The 16,517-nt window shown below is 36.9% G+C and overlaps 1 protein-coding gene across 2 annotated transcripts in view; it reads right to left on the bottom strand.

Moving 5' to 3' along the window:
• Positions 1 to 16,517, bottom strand: part of PLPPR1 (phospholipid phosphatase related 1) — a 305,400-nt gene that overhangs the window by 134,749 nt on the left and 154,134 nt on the right. The window lies entirely within an intron of this gene.

The following is a 16,517-nucleotide window of genomic DNA, read 5'->3' as shown; positions in this document are numbered from 1 at the left end:
CCAAAGGGAAAAATTTCATGCAACTTCTTGTTTTTTAGTGGCAAGAGTGGGCACATAAACCTCCAAACTGGTTGGACCCGATTAATTCCCTATTTTGCATCTTGTGTTTGAAGAGAGTCAAAACTATCTGTTTTTTAAAGTATGCTAATTTCTGTGGGAAGCAAACAAATTGAATAAATTCTGTGTATGTCATTAGGTTGAGATGCCAGCCCTTTGAGCTTTCACTTGAGCTAGGAATCATGCCAAAGTCAATCACATGTTTGCAGGTCACAGACATTCACCACAAGAATCCTATAAAGAACTCTTAACCTAAGATGAGTTGCTGAATAAATGACATAATAGAGCAAGTTGAATAAAACTATGTGATAATAAACCTGAAGAACACCCCTGAACTGATACAAGGCTGGCTTTTTCATATTGGCTCTAGCTGGATTGTCTTGTAAGCTAATGATTATTGATCATGTAGCCTGCCAGGTTCTAGGCAACTTAAAAACTCTATTTTATTTAACTCTGAAAACAGCCTAGTAAAGCAGGTATTATCATTATTACCTTTTTATAGTTTAGAAAACTGAAAGTCTGAGCTGGTCAGTAACCTGCTGAAGGTCATACAGATATTTTGTCAGACCCTCAAATCCAAACTTTCCCTAAAATACCATGCTGTCTTACTCCAGAACTGAAAATCATATTATATTTTAGCTTCAAAGTGTTTCATCTTAGGAGATGCCAAAAAAGAGTCTGAGGAAATATCAGCTAAGAGGAACTTATATTTTAACAGTATAGAGTTGAAATTATTAGATGCTAATGGCTTCAATATGTCTCCTCCAAAGTTCAGGTGTTGAAACTTAATGGCCAAAGTGATAGTATTAAGAGATGGGACCTTTAAAAGGTGATTAGACTATGAGGGCTCCTCTCTCATAAATAGAATTTAGGTCCTTATGAAAGAGGCTTCATACAGCATTCAGCTGTTTTGCCCTTTTGTCCTGTCATGTGAGGACATGGTGTTTGTCCCCTCCAGAGGATGCAACCCTTACCAGACAAGCTTGATCTTGGACTTTCCAGCCCCCAGAACCATGAAAAATACTTTTCTGTTTTTTATAATTTACTCAGGCTCATATATTTTCTTAAAGCAGCACAAACAGATTGGGAAATTGGGTCTAATAACATGTAGTTCCAGAGAAAATGAGTCTTTACTTTTTTTCTGTGATTATTTTATCTACTATCAAAAGAAAATTAATGAATTTTTTAGTTATCTACATTCCATGCAATGTATACCAAATATTTATCCCCAGAAAATCTGAAGATGTTCTCAAGGAAAAGTTGCAGAGTTTAATATCAAATGATTAAAATGCATTGGTTGGATAGGATGTGGAACACATTAAATTTCACAGAAGGATGGGGACCTACACAGAAATAATGGCATACAACATGAAAAATAAATAAAATGAAATTGTCTACACTGACTTAATTCGGTAATAAATACCCTGGATCACATAGCTCTCAGATTTACTTCAAATCTCTTTAAAAACTGTTGTAGCCCTCTATCCTTCAAATAGTATCACCTAGTTTTGTTAGAATAAAGTTTTTCCACTTTGTATGTATTCTCTGCCTTACTGGGTTTCCCATAAAGTGAACTTTGAAACAATTATGTGGGTGTAAGAAGTTTATTTGTGAAGTGATCCCAGGAAACATGTTGGATGGGATCACTTCCCAAAGGGATGGAAAGGGAGGGAAGCCAATGAGGTCCATTAATGAGTGTGTTATCACTATGGGCAACTGGCATTCTATTTTGCTGGTACCCTCTCAGAGACTATATCAAACTCCTGTGAATTGTCCCACTGAAGAATGAGGAAGCTGGATTATTTATCTACCATCACCCCTCCTTCTTTTGTTGAGGGCTGCTCCTGAGACTGCTAATGCCCCATCAATTATAGTCTATTTGTTGACCTAGCATGTTCCTAAAGCTGGAGAACAGCCTCAGGCAGAGGACAGAGAATCCTATCTGTTCCAGAACTGTTTGCAAGGCCCCTGGGGATAGATCATGAGAAAATGAGCATCTCCCACACTCTATTGGTGTACCTTCCCACAGTGAGGTTCTTTATTCATTTAGTTCTCAAGCTTTACTGGAATGACCTGAAAACTTATAAAATGCAAATCTCTAGTTTCGTCCCATTCTGATTAAAATCAGTGGTTGGGTTCAGAATTTTAACAAGAACTCCAATCACTTCAAAGCAGGTGGTCTGTGTACTGCAGTATGAAAAAAGTGTGCTAGTGAAACCAAAGGCTATTAATGAATCTCCATACAGGCTAACTAGTACCTCAGAGATAAAGATCTCTATCTCAGCTATAGATGTACCTTATTTTTCTGTGTCTCAATTCTCAAATATAAGCTGTTGCTCGTAAAGAAAATATAATGAGTATATGGATGAGTTAACACTTTGCCAGTCCAATTCTGAAAAATCATTTATATGGGGAAACAAATCACTTTTATATCCAACAGATCATGCATCAGGAGAAAAAGTATCAGATACCCTTATGCTAGAGTGGCCACATTTTTCTAACACATGGTCTGCTGAAGGAGTAAATTTATGGGGAAAATAGGACAGAAGAGTTGACATTAGGACAGAGAATAAAGTTACTGTACTTACATATGCTGGTTAGAAATATTGGGAAAATATTTTCAAGCCCCTGCCACAGGGACTAGCAGATAAACCAAAGCAGCTTTGCAAAGCATCAAAGTTAGGCCAACCATTGAGATTGTATTTTTAAGTTTCCTGAGTTATAAGACAGGGTGACATAGTTGTTTAGAATGCAATCCCTTATATTCAGAAGTTTTTCAATAACTGAGTTCCTTTCACATTTTTATCTGTCTACTATGTATTACGGAAAGTGGGCAGTGAGAGCACTGGGGCCATGACACTTGTTCCCCTCTGAGAAAGATATTCTGCAGTCTGAAGGAATATGGTATCTATTGTATATAGTGAAAATCTCAGCTCATGTCTCCTTTCCATGGCTCCAGGTTCTCAGCACCACTTCTGTGATCTCATATCAGCAGGTAAGGTCTAAACTCAAAATATTCAAGAATGCTCGTTTCCCAAAGCTCTTACGATAAATAAACTGCATAACATGGCCTGCAAGGTACTGCATGATTTGGCCTCTGCCTACCTTGCACTGTCACTACTCCCCGTCTCATCCTCTAAGCTCCAGCCTTGAAACCCTTTCAGCTCTTCAAATTCTCAGTACCTTTATAGGTCTTCGTCCATGCCAAGCTATGCTTTCCTTCTGAAGCCCTTCTCCCATGAGCCTATGCCTTCACACTTGGATACCACCTCACCGTCTTCAGGTATTGGTCTACATGTAAATTCCTCTGGTTGGCTTTCCTGACCCCTTCAGACAGATGACTGGAAGCTCCTATAGAATCTTTGTACCATGGAATACTATGCAGCCATAAAAAACGATGAGTTCACGTCCTTTGTAGGGACACGGATGAAACCGGAAACCATCATTCTCAGCAAACTATGGCAAGGACAAAAAACCAAACACCCCACGTTCTCACTCACTCATAGGTGGGAATTGAACAATGAGAACACATGGACATAGGAAGGGGAACATCACACACCGGGGACTGTTGTGGGGTTGGGGGAGGAGGGAGGGATAGCATTAGGAGATATACCTAATGCTAAACGACAAGTTAATGGGTGCAGCACACCAACATGGCACATGTATACAAATGTAACAAACTTGCACATTGTGCACATGTACCCTAAAACTTAAAGTATAATAAAATTTTTTTTTAAAAAAAGAATCTTTGTAGGCCCTAGGCTCTCCTAATCTTGAAGGCTCCACCTCTCATCATGTTATGTATGTGAAGATACACCACACTGCCCATTATGAAATCATTCTTGCTATAAACATTCTGAAATAAGTTTTATAGTTCTGCTTTTGAAATCTTGAAATTTTTGAGTATGAAATTTGTCATTGATCAGGACAGAATCAAGACCTGCAGGTTTGGTTGTGAACTCAGTTAATAATCAGTTGTATAATCTTAGACAAGTTACTTAACCTCTATGAATCTGTTACCTTATCTGAAATGAGGGATTTGCATAAGTGATCTAAGGCCCCATTTAGCCCTAAGAGTCTATGCTTTTATTATTAACTGTGGGGAGGGATGCTTTTGGTGGTGACAGGTTCATGGGGATGGGAGTAGGGCACAGATTCTTTACTGATGTAACATGTACCACAAAGACTGAGAATACCAGTGGGTATACTGGCCAGAGCAACATACACACGTATATGTAGAAAATATAGTACTAAGACTGAAAATAAGGAAAATCATTTTATGTAATGAACAATTAATCTAAAATAAAAGAAATTCAGAATACTCAAATATTATTTATTTTCCTAAACAAGACTGACAAGTGAAATGTGAGTATATTTATTTATAGTCATGCTCCCTAAGGCTTGGCATTGGTGAAAACCACATAGAATGTGTTGTAAAAATAATCGGGTGTTAGAAAGAGCAACTCTCATTATTTCCATTGTGCTTTGAGAAATGATATGTCTTTGGATCTTTTGTGAATATAAATAGTTTTCAAATCGCAGAAGACATAACCAGTCTCTAACTTTGTATAAAGAATTCTGTATTTCATACTACACACATCAGTAATTTAATGCAGTCTTTAAACATAGTTATTTTATTTTTTCTGATAAAAAGAAATACAAGTTCACTGCACAAAATGTGTTTTTAATCCCAATACCCAGACATAGACACTGATTTTGGTGCATACCTTTTCTTTCTAGGCATACACTTGATAGGCACATAGTTCCAAAAAGGCATCACATTTTACATCTGTCTTGCCCAGTTGGAATGGAGAGGTTATCTGGCTTGGAGCCTGCAATATCTATTGCCATAACTAACACACCTGGCATATCTGAGAAGTTAGTGAGTCTGATGGTTCACAAAAGCCATTTTTATGAATTAACCTGCATAGAGAAAGTAGAGAAAAAATGATAGTAGGAAAGACATGGAAGTCTGCCTTAAATATTTGTCCTTAAGACACAGCACCCCACTGATGTTCCGGTGACAGTGAGACATCAAGTTTGGGAGCAGGGCTTCTTCCCGCCTCTGTGTGGAGAAAGTATAATACTAGTGGGTCAATATTAGCATCCCTCTTGTGAGTAATGCTAGCAATGGCAGGGTGAGGCAACTTTACATGGTTTCTTTGCTTGAGGAAACAGATATGCGTGACCAAAATTGACAAAGAAAAAGGTGGCTAGTTCTCTGGGTAACAAGGCAAGAGACTGCTTCATGAACACAGATGAAAATCTCAGGCTCAACCTGGCAATTGTGTAGAGCTGTTGGAATCCACTGTGAACAGGTCTGAACAATAGATACTGGTGTTTTAGTTCTCACTGATACCATGACTGTCATCTATATTCATGTACTGGCGAAAGCCTGGGGAAACTCAGATTACATACTGCTTTGAAGCCATTCCCTCCCGCATTCACATAACTATCTGATTTGAATATTTCCTCATGAGGCTAAATCTTTAACATTTATTATTATTATTTTTTTTTTTTGAGACAGAGTCTCGCTCTGTTGCCCAGGCTGGAGTGCAGTGGCCCGATCTCGGCTCACTGCAAGCTCTGCCTCCTGGGTTCACGCCATTCTCCCGCCTCAGCCTCCCATGTAGCTGGGACTACAGGCACCCGCCACCACGCCCAGCTAATTTTATTTTTGTATTTTTAGTAGAGACGTGGTTTCACTGTGTTAGCCAGGATGGTCTCGATCTTCTGACCTTGTGATCCGCCCGCCTCGGCCTCCCAAAGTGCTGGGATTACAGGCGTGAGCCGCCGCGCCCGGCCAACAATATAATTTTTTAATCAATGCATAGTGGTCCACTATATAAAGGGACAAGAATTTTAAAACCAATACTCTGTAGTTTAGTATTGGGAATTTTATTTTTCATAATTATTAACAATTTTGCGATAAATTATCTTGCAGTAAAATCTGTCATATTCATGATTATTTCTGTAAGATAGATTATTAGGAGTGTTCTTTTGGGGTCTAAAAAAAATACGAAGTCTTGAAAATTTTGCTAAACATTGCCAAGCTACTCTCTCAACAGATTGCCATTTTATATTTCATCCTCTTAAAAGTAGACTTCCTCTAAAGTCTGTTTTTATAGGCTCCGAGATAGATTAGAATGTCAGTTGTCTTAAATTATTATAGCACTGCATTAGCTTAGAAATTATGCTTCATGTAATTTTGGAATTAAGATTCAAGAGAAATTCTAATACCTTGGCCAGCCACACATATCAATGATGGTCTAGACTGGTTGATATTATATTCAAAGAGGGATTAATTTAGTGAGAGAAAAATGCATCGCAAAGCAAAGAATGAATTTACTAGCTACCTTTGCAAAATAATACACTGCATTAGACAAGATGCTATCTTTTATAGTTCTTACAAATATAGTATGTTCCCTTCAGAGTCTGTCATTATCTTGGAATGGTTGCCTGGGCTTATGCCCCATGAGGGAAGGCAAGAATGTAAAAGTCTATGAAGATCAAAGTATTGGTATATTCATTCAACGTTATGAAGAATGCTTGGTTTAAAGTACTGTAATGCTAATTCTCAGGGAAATTTACAGGGAACACATGACGTTACCACATGGTATATACAGCATAGGAACAAGTGGTCTGGAAAACAACACAAAGCAGGTGGCAGATTGAGGAAAGCTGGGGTAGAAGCTGGGCGATGCCAGATACTTCGGTATATATGGTTGTCACTAGGACTGCCATCTTTGGAATGACAGGTACTCAGAGTCACAAGGAAATGTTAATGGTCTCCTAGTCCAGTCACTCATGTAGTGCTAGAATCTTCTCTTCAGCCTCCTACCACTTGGCAAACTGGTCTCTGCTTGAACTCTTTAGTGACAGGGAATGCTATCAGCACCACTTACTATATAAATTATTCAATGAATAAAAAACCTAGCAAGCACATGCAAATGCCTTTATGAACTAGAATATGTCTAAGTAAAAACTTTTATTATCTGGATGATTTGGGACTTACTTTTCCGTAGGAAGACATTAAACCATGAGGGAACTGTGGTAATCATTTAGGCTATAAAGAATCTCGTTCCCTTCAATACATTTGTGGAATGCAATTCCCTACTCTCTTTCAAGTGGGGCATGGCCACATTTCCATTGCTTTGGCTAATGAAATGTGAGTGGAACTGACCTATATCAATTAAATATGAAGCTATAAAAGCCTGTGTTGTGAATCACCATGTTTGTTTGTTTCCCTTTACCAAAGTGACCGTAAAAGCTTGTTGAGATGGAGATACCAACAGGATGGGTCCCTGAGTGATTGTGATGAACGAGCTCTCAAACCAACATACATGGGACTGGCAGTGTGAGAAATCAGCTTGTGATATGTTAAGCCACTGAGATTTAGGCATAGTCTGTTATTATGGCAAAACTATCGCATACTAATTATTAAGGTCAGTTTTAGCAGAGATTATTTTAAAATGCCAATTTAGAATATTTAGCCTGGGTCAATATATGTATTTGGTCCAATTTCCTAACATCTACAACTATGATAGCCTATAATCACAACCTGTGGTCAATACACCTTATCAAAAAACACATGTAATTGCGCTCAGCATTTTAACTTTTTTTTTTTTTTTGAGACGGAGTTTCACTCTTGTTGCCCAGGCTGGCGCGCAATGGCGCTCGATCTCGGCTCACCGCAACCTCCGCCTCCCGGGTTCAAGTGATTTTACTGCCTCAGCCTCCCGAGTAGCTGAGATTACAGGCGTGCGCCACCATGCCAGGCTAATTTTTTGTATTTTTAGTAGAAACAGGGTTTCTCCATGTTGGTCAGGCTGATCTCAAATTCTCGACCTCAGGTGATCCGCCCGCCTCGGCCTCCCAAAGTGCGAGGATTACAGGTGTGAGCCACCACACCCGGTCAGCATTTTGAACTTTTTAAGGCACAAAGTAAACACATTTTAGAAAATTATTCAAATCTTAGAAAACTACGTGCATCAAATTCAGTTTGGTGATGATCACTGGAGAGGCAAAGAGGAAGACAAGACCCTGTATGGAAGGGTTCATGGGAGCTTCAACTATATCAGTTATGCTTTTATTATTTTATCTTAAATCTGAACTAAATAATGTCAAAATGTTAAGATTTTATATAGCTGGGCCGTAAGTACTTGAGCAATTATTAAATTATGTTTTATTATATAGAATATGCTTGAAATCGCTCAAAACACATTTTTAAAAGAATGTTACTTAACACTTACAGACGTCAAAGGAGTTTTCTGATTATCAGCTAAACCTCCATCAAACAAAATGAGCCTGTATCCAGAGTTCCAGATAGTTGAGATTTACCTGGATTAAAATGTAAAAATATTCTTTCAGCTCTTAAAGGAGGGCAGATTGTAGAAATCTCATATTTCAACATTTCTGTATGTCTGAACGCATCAGAAAGGACTTCCTTACTCTATCTTTGTTATCCAGTGCAGAAAGTTGACTTCCTGAATGTGACTCTGAGACCAATAATTATGCCTACATATTTGTAGTGGAAGGAATATAAGAGTTGCATTTATGTTACATTTAAATCTCAAGTGTAACATCTATTGGCAATGTAGCCTTAAGTAAATCAATTAGCTCCTCTATACCTTTTCATTTGAAATTTAAAAAGTGAAGACGAATTTCTATTGCATAGGGTCAATATTATCCTATTGATTTTTTCAGTACTCCAGTTTTATACTAAAATACCATACAAATGTCAAATATGGTGTACTTAATGATACAACACCAATATTTGGGGATATAAAAAATCTGAAACCTGAATAATGTATCTTAAGATATGTGCAGATTTACCTATTTCATCAAAATGTTGACAAGAGCAAAGGCACTTTCATTCTGACCTTATCCCTTCTCATTCAAAATGTTTCCATGGTATGTTACAGTTATCATTACCATTTTATAGATTACTAGTGAGGCTGTATATCTTATATTTATGAGATTTGTATTTCTTGCCCCCCCCCCCCTACCGACCAGAGTCAGACTGGGTCTTTATTATCTCTGAAAGGGCAGGATGGGGAGAGAAGGATGAACCATTAAGGAAAATAGGAAAAGGGCATAGTAGGGGAATCACAGAAAGACAGGGGGTGGGATATTTCCACGCTCAACTCCCAGTCCTTCCCTTGGAGTCTAAACACCTGATTTCTGTGAGAGCAGTATTTCCTTCTCTCCTGATTCCTTGTCCTCCAGTGCCAGATCCATTTTCTTAGCCCTACATTCTCTTCTCTTCTTTGTGACAATTTATTTTAACAGTGGACTATATCTCAAAATACTCTACTTGTAGAGCCTCAATGCTGAAGAACAGAGGAACCCTCACTCAACTGGAAGAGCATCTAAAGACAAGGATAAAGGGTGATGGAAACCATAGCTCATTTTAGAACTTAACACTGATATTTCAATACCATGAAAAGTGGATACTTGAATATTGGTATTGTCCTCGTTCTGATATTGCAAACACTAGTCAAATGATGTTTAAATAAGAAAATGCATGCAGAAGTACTTTACATTTGTCACTGCAATTTAAAAGACTCTCAAAAATTTTTATTACTTTGTTTGAAACCTTATTCAGTAACCACCTTAGTATATATTATAAAAATATTCAAGCCCAGCAATGTCACATTTCTAGGGATTAAACTATGCAGAGTCCCTCTCTTAGTATCAAGGTTGTGTGTGTGTGTATGTGTGTGTGTGTTTTGTAGGTTTTCTTTTCAAATTTGTTGTTTTATATTGGGTAGAAGCTGTTGTTTTTCATTATTTTCATGTTAACATTTATTAACCACCTACCTCTTGGCAAGCACGTTCAGGTACAGCCACGTTTTTTTTCCCCCAGAAGTTCCCATAAGGAAGTCATTTTTATTTCCATTTCACAGATGAAGCAATTGGGGTCCAAAGAAATTCCCCAAGTTCATACTAGCAATAAATGGCAGAGCCAAGACTCAAACTCTGTGCTTTTGACATCAAATTATTTTCTCTTCTCACTCATTCTATATAAGGATAAAATTATGATACTTTAATAAGATCCAGCAGAGTTTTTTAAAAGCCTCTTTTGCTTCTTTAGAGAAAAAGCTTTCAATGTTACTTAAATGTAAAAATGTAAGAGTTGCAATCTAAGTCTCAGGAACAGGGCAGTCAGCACTGTTGAATTTGGGCACCTGCAAGTAAATGGCCAAAAGCAAGGCCAAGAGACATTCGTTTTTCAAAACCTGAGACACACAAAATAAGGGAAACATTGAAATGGCATTCAATGCCCAAAAGTGATGATATGGAATTCTTTAAGTTCTGGCCCCAGAGAAAGACACTCAAAATCATCAAGTTCTTGCTGAACTTCATGATATTATTTATCTGCAGTCTGCAATTTATAACAATCACCTGCTAGGTTCAAGCTGAGAAAAATGAGTTGTCAAAAATAGGCAATAAAAATTGCAAGTATGAGCAACCATCAAAATGATAAAACTGTCAGACCTGTACATATCAAACAACAATTTCATTCATTCTGTCCAATTCCTGGTACTTAATATTGTCTGCTATGGTAACTAAGCTCCACTTAGAGTTGCTATTAGCACAAATATATAAAAGAGACTTGGCTGAGTTATTAATGGTTTCATAGAGAACATGGTAAAATTGTCTTGAGAGGAATCCACTGATGTCTGGGAATATCTGTCAAACAGGACATCTCAGTCTTAAGCATTTTGGCAAATATGCCTGGTATTAGCTGTGAGAAGGCATGAGAGACTTCAAGAAGTTTACATTCCTGTTTTTCAGATGTTTCACTTACCAATTGTAATGTGTTTTTCCTCAGAGAAGTCCTTTTTACAAAAAGAGCCTCAAGCATGAGAAGTGTTGCTGAAATGACAGTGAAAAAAAGGAAGGAGGAAGAAAACAGGAAGAGAGAAAGAGTATCAGAAGTGGAATGGGAGAGAAGGAAGAAGGGAAGGCAGAAGGAAGGGAAAAAGGACTAAGAATGAAAATCACAGGCTATTTGAATTTTATCTCTTTTTAATTTTTTGGGTATGTTTAAGTACCTTTATTCTAACAAAAAGTAATGATATGAGTTTAAGGAGAAAAAATGATGAGAAAATAGATGTCCTCATGTTCATTAAAGATTGTCAATTTTCTCCTTTTCCTGCACCATCTGACTTCTCTAGCTTTTGTCTGGCTCAGCATTGTTTCAGCTTGCTCTGGTAGAACCAGAGCAGTAAAGAGCTATGACCTGTCAGCCAGAAATATCATTGTGGACTATCTTGAAATTTTAGTGATTCTGTCTGATAAGTGATAGAAAAGTTTATATCCTGGCTTTTAAAATCACTATCCTATTTTTAAGGGCTCTGGGCCAGGACTGCAAGATACATTTCAAGATCAGCTGAGACTGGGAGATGTACAAAAGAGAAATTTTTCTGAATGTCTATCATTCAAGGATTTGGTTTTCAGAACTGCCTGCCATGTCCATTACATATACTTCTTGATCCATTCTGCTTTCCTCCCACTGTTAATCCTCTCCCTTTCAGCTTTTCCCTGTAGGTGCTCTCGTAATCTACAAACTTTGTTCTCTCTCCAGTGGCATCTTAACTTTTCCTTTTGGTCTATAAGAAATTCAAGGATTACCAGGGGCAGTGCTGCTGCTGACTTGTGGTCCCCATAAGACCTTTTATGTTGCCCGCTGTATTGTCAGGCAGCTTCTCTACCACCATTTCAGCCTCCTGGGTGAGTCCCAGGCAGGCTCCTCAGTTATCAGCAACTTTGAATTGTAGAGGCTGGTTGGCATCTGTTCTCCTCACCAACTGCCACAAATAAACAAAACATCCCCAAGTCAAAACTCTGCTCATACAATTAAAATCACCAAGAAAATGCACATCAGCATTCCACTATGAGCAGCTTGTATGTCTCTTTCCCACCCTGGATCTGTCAAACGCATTTCAAGCATGGCCCAACAGTCCCAGCTCTATGAAGAACTTAGTGAGATCCAAGTTACAGAAGGATAGTTACTATGTAAAGTATCCAAAACGGCAAAAGACATAATGCCTTGGGGAAAAATGTAGTTACTGAATAAGTGTTTGTGGAATGAATGAATGAATGTATTCATGAAACAAAAACGGCATGAAAACATTCCACTGCAAATATCTACAAACAATGGTTATCCCTCTCTCCTTCCCTTTCAATTCACAGGTAAACTGAAAGTGTTCCATATAATCCACCTGCTGGTATAGGAAGACTACAAGGAAAGATCAACTTTGACTATACGTTTGAGACTTTACAAGTTTGGTTGCTGAATATAGAAATTAAACCCAAGGGCAACAAACATTTATGCAAAATTCCTCCAAAGTGATACTCTCAACACCTAAGGTCTACATGAACCTTACAGAAGAAGTAAGCTCGGCTAAACTGGAGCTAAACAAAAACCACAAATATAAGGAAACAGTCCACCATGAGAAAATAGATGTCCTCTTGTTCATTAAAGACAGCAGACACAACCAACAGGAGGATCAGTGCCAATATTTTCAGATAATAGGACAATCTGAAAATATATAATTACATTTAATATAATTAAGGACAAAAGAAACAAAACCGTAAGCACAGAAAATGACACTATAAAAATCATTTTAAAAACACATAGAATTTCTGGAAATTAAAAAAACAGCAACAAAATGGGCTAAGAGATGGAGTGAAAGAATGAGAAGATACACATAGATGTTGCAGAAAAAATATTTGAAGCAGCAATGGCTGAGAGTTTTACAGAATTAGTGACAAACATGACTGTTAATATTCAGGATACACAGTAAGTCCTAGCTAGTATAAATTCACACTTAGACATATTATATTGAAATTTCAGAGCACCAAAAAAGGTGGAGAATTTAATCCCCCAACTCATGACAAGGTTGGAGGGTCAGACATGCCTCATTATACCCTCCTCCCTTTTGGAATTCAGGAAAAGCTGACCAGCATTTACCATCTACACAGACTTTAAGTCTGATAAGAAACATTTACAATCTATTCTCTCCGGAGCCTGCTACCTGGAGGCTTCATCTATATGATAAAATTTTGGTCTCCATAACCTCTTATCAAACCAGACATTCCTTTCTATTGATAATGACTCTTTCAACAAATTGCCAATCAGAAAATTTTTAAATCTACCTGTAACCTGAAAGTTCTCCCCTTCGGATTGTTCCACTTTCTGGACCAAACCAATGTATATCTTGAATGTATTTGATTGATGTCTCATATTTCCTTAAAATGTATGAAACCAAGCTTCACCCTGACCACTTTGAGCACATGTTCTCAGGGTCTCCTGCAGGCTGTGTTACAGTGCATGGTCACTCATGTTTAGCTCAGAATAAATCTCTTCAGAGTTTGAATCTCTTCATCAACAGTACTAGACTCTTGCTGAAAGGACTGCTAAAGAATAAACTTCATGAGGAAATTACAGTAGGAGAGGAATAGTAAGCAAAGAAACTGATGAATACAGGTAAATTCAAAGAAGTCCAACTGAAAAAAAGGTGAAAATTTTAAGGAAAATATAAAAATGAAGGATGACATATAAGAGCTCAAAGTAGCCAAAGAACGGTCATTGATTGTTTAAGAGAATCATGGAGCTATTAATGAACTTCAGTTTGTGTTGTCAAGTATGTATATTTAAAATTTTAAAGTAATTTTAAAAAAGAAATATAATTTTTAACCAATAAAAGAAGGAAATGGGGGATTAAAACAAATTAAGTAATCAAAATTAGATGATGATAGGGAGCAAGAAAAAAGTAAAAATCCATGTTTATTCATAATTCAATAGTAAAACACTTGAAGTATTTTCTTTAAGGTCGGCAACAAGGCAAAGATGTTCTCTACCACTGCCTCTATCCAACGTTACAGGGGAGTTCTTAACCAAAGCAATAAGACAAGGCAAAAAAGTAAAAACATGACAATTGGAAAAGAAGAAATAAATCTGCTGCCACTTATAGATGATGTGATTGTCTGAAAAAGAAACTACAGAATATATGACATAAAATTAATAATAGAGGTTTTTAAAATTTCTTCAAAGAAATTGATATACAAATATCAAGGTTGCTTCTATAATGCAGCAGAAAACAACTGGCAAATGTAATTATCCTCTAGCAATTCTGCTATGTGTCAGACTAAGAGAGTGCTTGCATGTATGCACAAAGAGACAAAAATAAGAATATTTTCTGCAAAAACATTTATGACAGTGAAAAAGCATATTAAGTAAACAAACGCATAAACAAACTGTCCCTCAGTAGGTATATTTGCACAATAGGATAAATTGCAACAATTAAAATGAATGGACTGCCAATCTGGATAAATCTCAGAAACAAAATGTTGAATGAAAAGGCAAGTGGTGAAAGAAAGGTTCAGCATAGTGTCATTTATGTAAAATTTTCCTAAAATATTTATGAATACATACATATGTAGGAAAATATAAAACATGCATGGGAAACATGTAAGGAAAAGAAGCCCCAAACTTCATACATATAATGATTTCTGGCTTCAGGACAATAGGATTTTGGCCATATCTGTAACATTTTATTTTCCTTGACAAAAATATTTGAAGCAAATATGACAAAACTTTAAGATTTTGTCTTGATGGTAGGTGCAGGGATGTCAGTTATTTTCTGTGATTAAATTCTTTCATGATTAAAAAACAGTGAAAAGATATTCATTGGTCAAGTTGACATTTTTTACCAAGTTTTGTGATATCCTTGTTACAGTACCTGGAATAATATAGGTAAAAAATAAGTGTTTGATGAATGAAATACACGAGAATCATGAGAGTCACTTTGAGATTCACCTCCTTCCCCCTCAATGTCTTCTGTGTCCTACTTCCCTTCCCTTTTGCCTGCCTATTTCTAAGAGAGGTCTAAGAGAACTTCCATGCAAAATAAGAACAACAATACGACAAGAAAAAGAATAAATCATCTTTCCTCTCCCAGATTTTTAGACTTCTATTTATGTTTGTGTCAGGGTAAGCTACAGAAGAACTAATTTATCTCCCTCGTTGCTGCTCCACCGGCCAAGCTCATCATTCACACATTAGAGAGCTGAAAATCTTCGGAGACTACAGCTTCCAGCAGTAAATTAAACGTCTCACTTTGAGGGTTGCTTCCTCTTTGATTTTTAAGAAAATATAAAATAAAATTGCTGCAGGGAGGATAAAGATGATGATGGATGACTTATTCCCTAACTTCCCCCAGCCTACTTAAAAAATTATTTTTCATATAACAAAAGAGAAAGCAAACACTGAAAAAGGTACTATTATTTTACCTTCTAACCTTTTCGCATGAGCAGCAGGAAAAATGATTTTTTCCCTTCACCACAATATTAATAAGAAGAATAGTAACCAGAACCCACAATATATATAATTATCACTATTGTCTGAATGGAGTTATTTTGGCATCGTATAGCAAGTTAAATGCAAAATATTAAGAATATGTGTTTCTTGTTGAATGATGAGTTCTTTGTTTACCCGTTCAGATATTTAGCTTAAATTGAGTCTATATGTACCTTCGCTTATATTAACATCTCTGTTCCAACCTTCTCTCCTATCTTTACCTGATTCTGCAATATGAACAGATTATCAAATATCACCAGAAAATAAATTATGAAATATTTGTTCATCTAAAAGTACCAAGCAATATCTATAAGGTGAAACGCAATGATCCGCCATACACCCATATATTTGATCAAAAATCAGAATGCTCAAAATTATCTGACTATATAGGCAGGTAAAGTTATTTCAAGTTGGAGAACATAAAAGTTCTTGTCTAAGTGTTTCACAGGATTTGTATAAACAACAGATGTACTGAAAGTACATTTTTGCTAATACGAACAGTGGTTTAACCCAACTTTGTTTTTATATGGATAATAAAGCGGATCAACACACATTTCTCCCACAGTCAGCCAAAAAGATGCCGTAACAAAGAATATGCTACAGCTCACCCCTGGGATGTGGAGACTATCCTTCAGTTACCCAGACAGAAGTTCAGGATACTTCCTTTTCAGCTCTTTACACTGTCATATTTTAGGTCTGATCTTTAGGCTAAAAAAACCGATCCACTAGATGCCCTATTTTCTTGATAAGGCAGATACAATAACATCTCTGGCAAATCCACATCTTATTTTGAGATAACCTAGACAGCAGTTTTTTTCCGAATTTCCTAAAAAATTCATGTCTTGGTCTCCTCTATAGCAAACATAGAAACGGAGGCAGAGTACAAAAGAGTCCAGGAAATTTAACCAAAAAGATGCTGGAAAAACTGCTAGTACAAAGTTGGAGCAACTGAACAAAGTAATTCAGGACAAAATAAATCACACATTGCACAAGCTCCCAATACCCTACTAAAATGTCCAGAGGAGATAGTAAACTCTAAGATTATTTTTCTTTATTTGGGTTCCAAGGCAAAAGACCATGAACTAATATC

The sequence above is a fragment of the Pongo abelii genome, chromosome 13, assembly GCF_028885655.2.
Source record: "Pongo abelii isolate AG06213 chromosome 13, NHGRI_mPonAbe1-v2.0_pri, whole genome shotgun sequence".
In the NCBI taxonomy this organism is placed as follows: domain Eukaryota; kingdom Metazoa; phylum Chordata; class Mammalia; order Primates; family Hominidae; genus Pongo; species Pongo abelii.
Note: the sequence above shows the minus strand (reverse complement) of the source record. Positions and strands in the feature narration are given on the sequence as shown.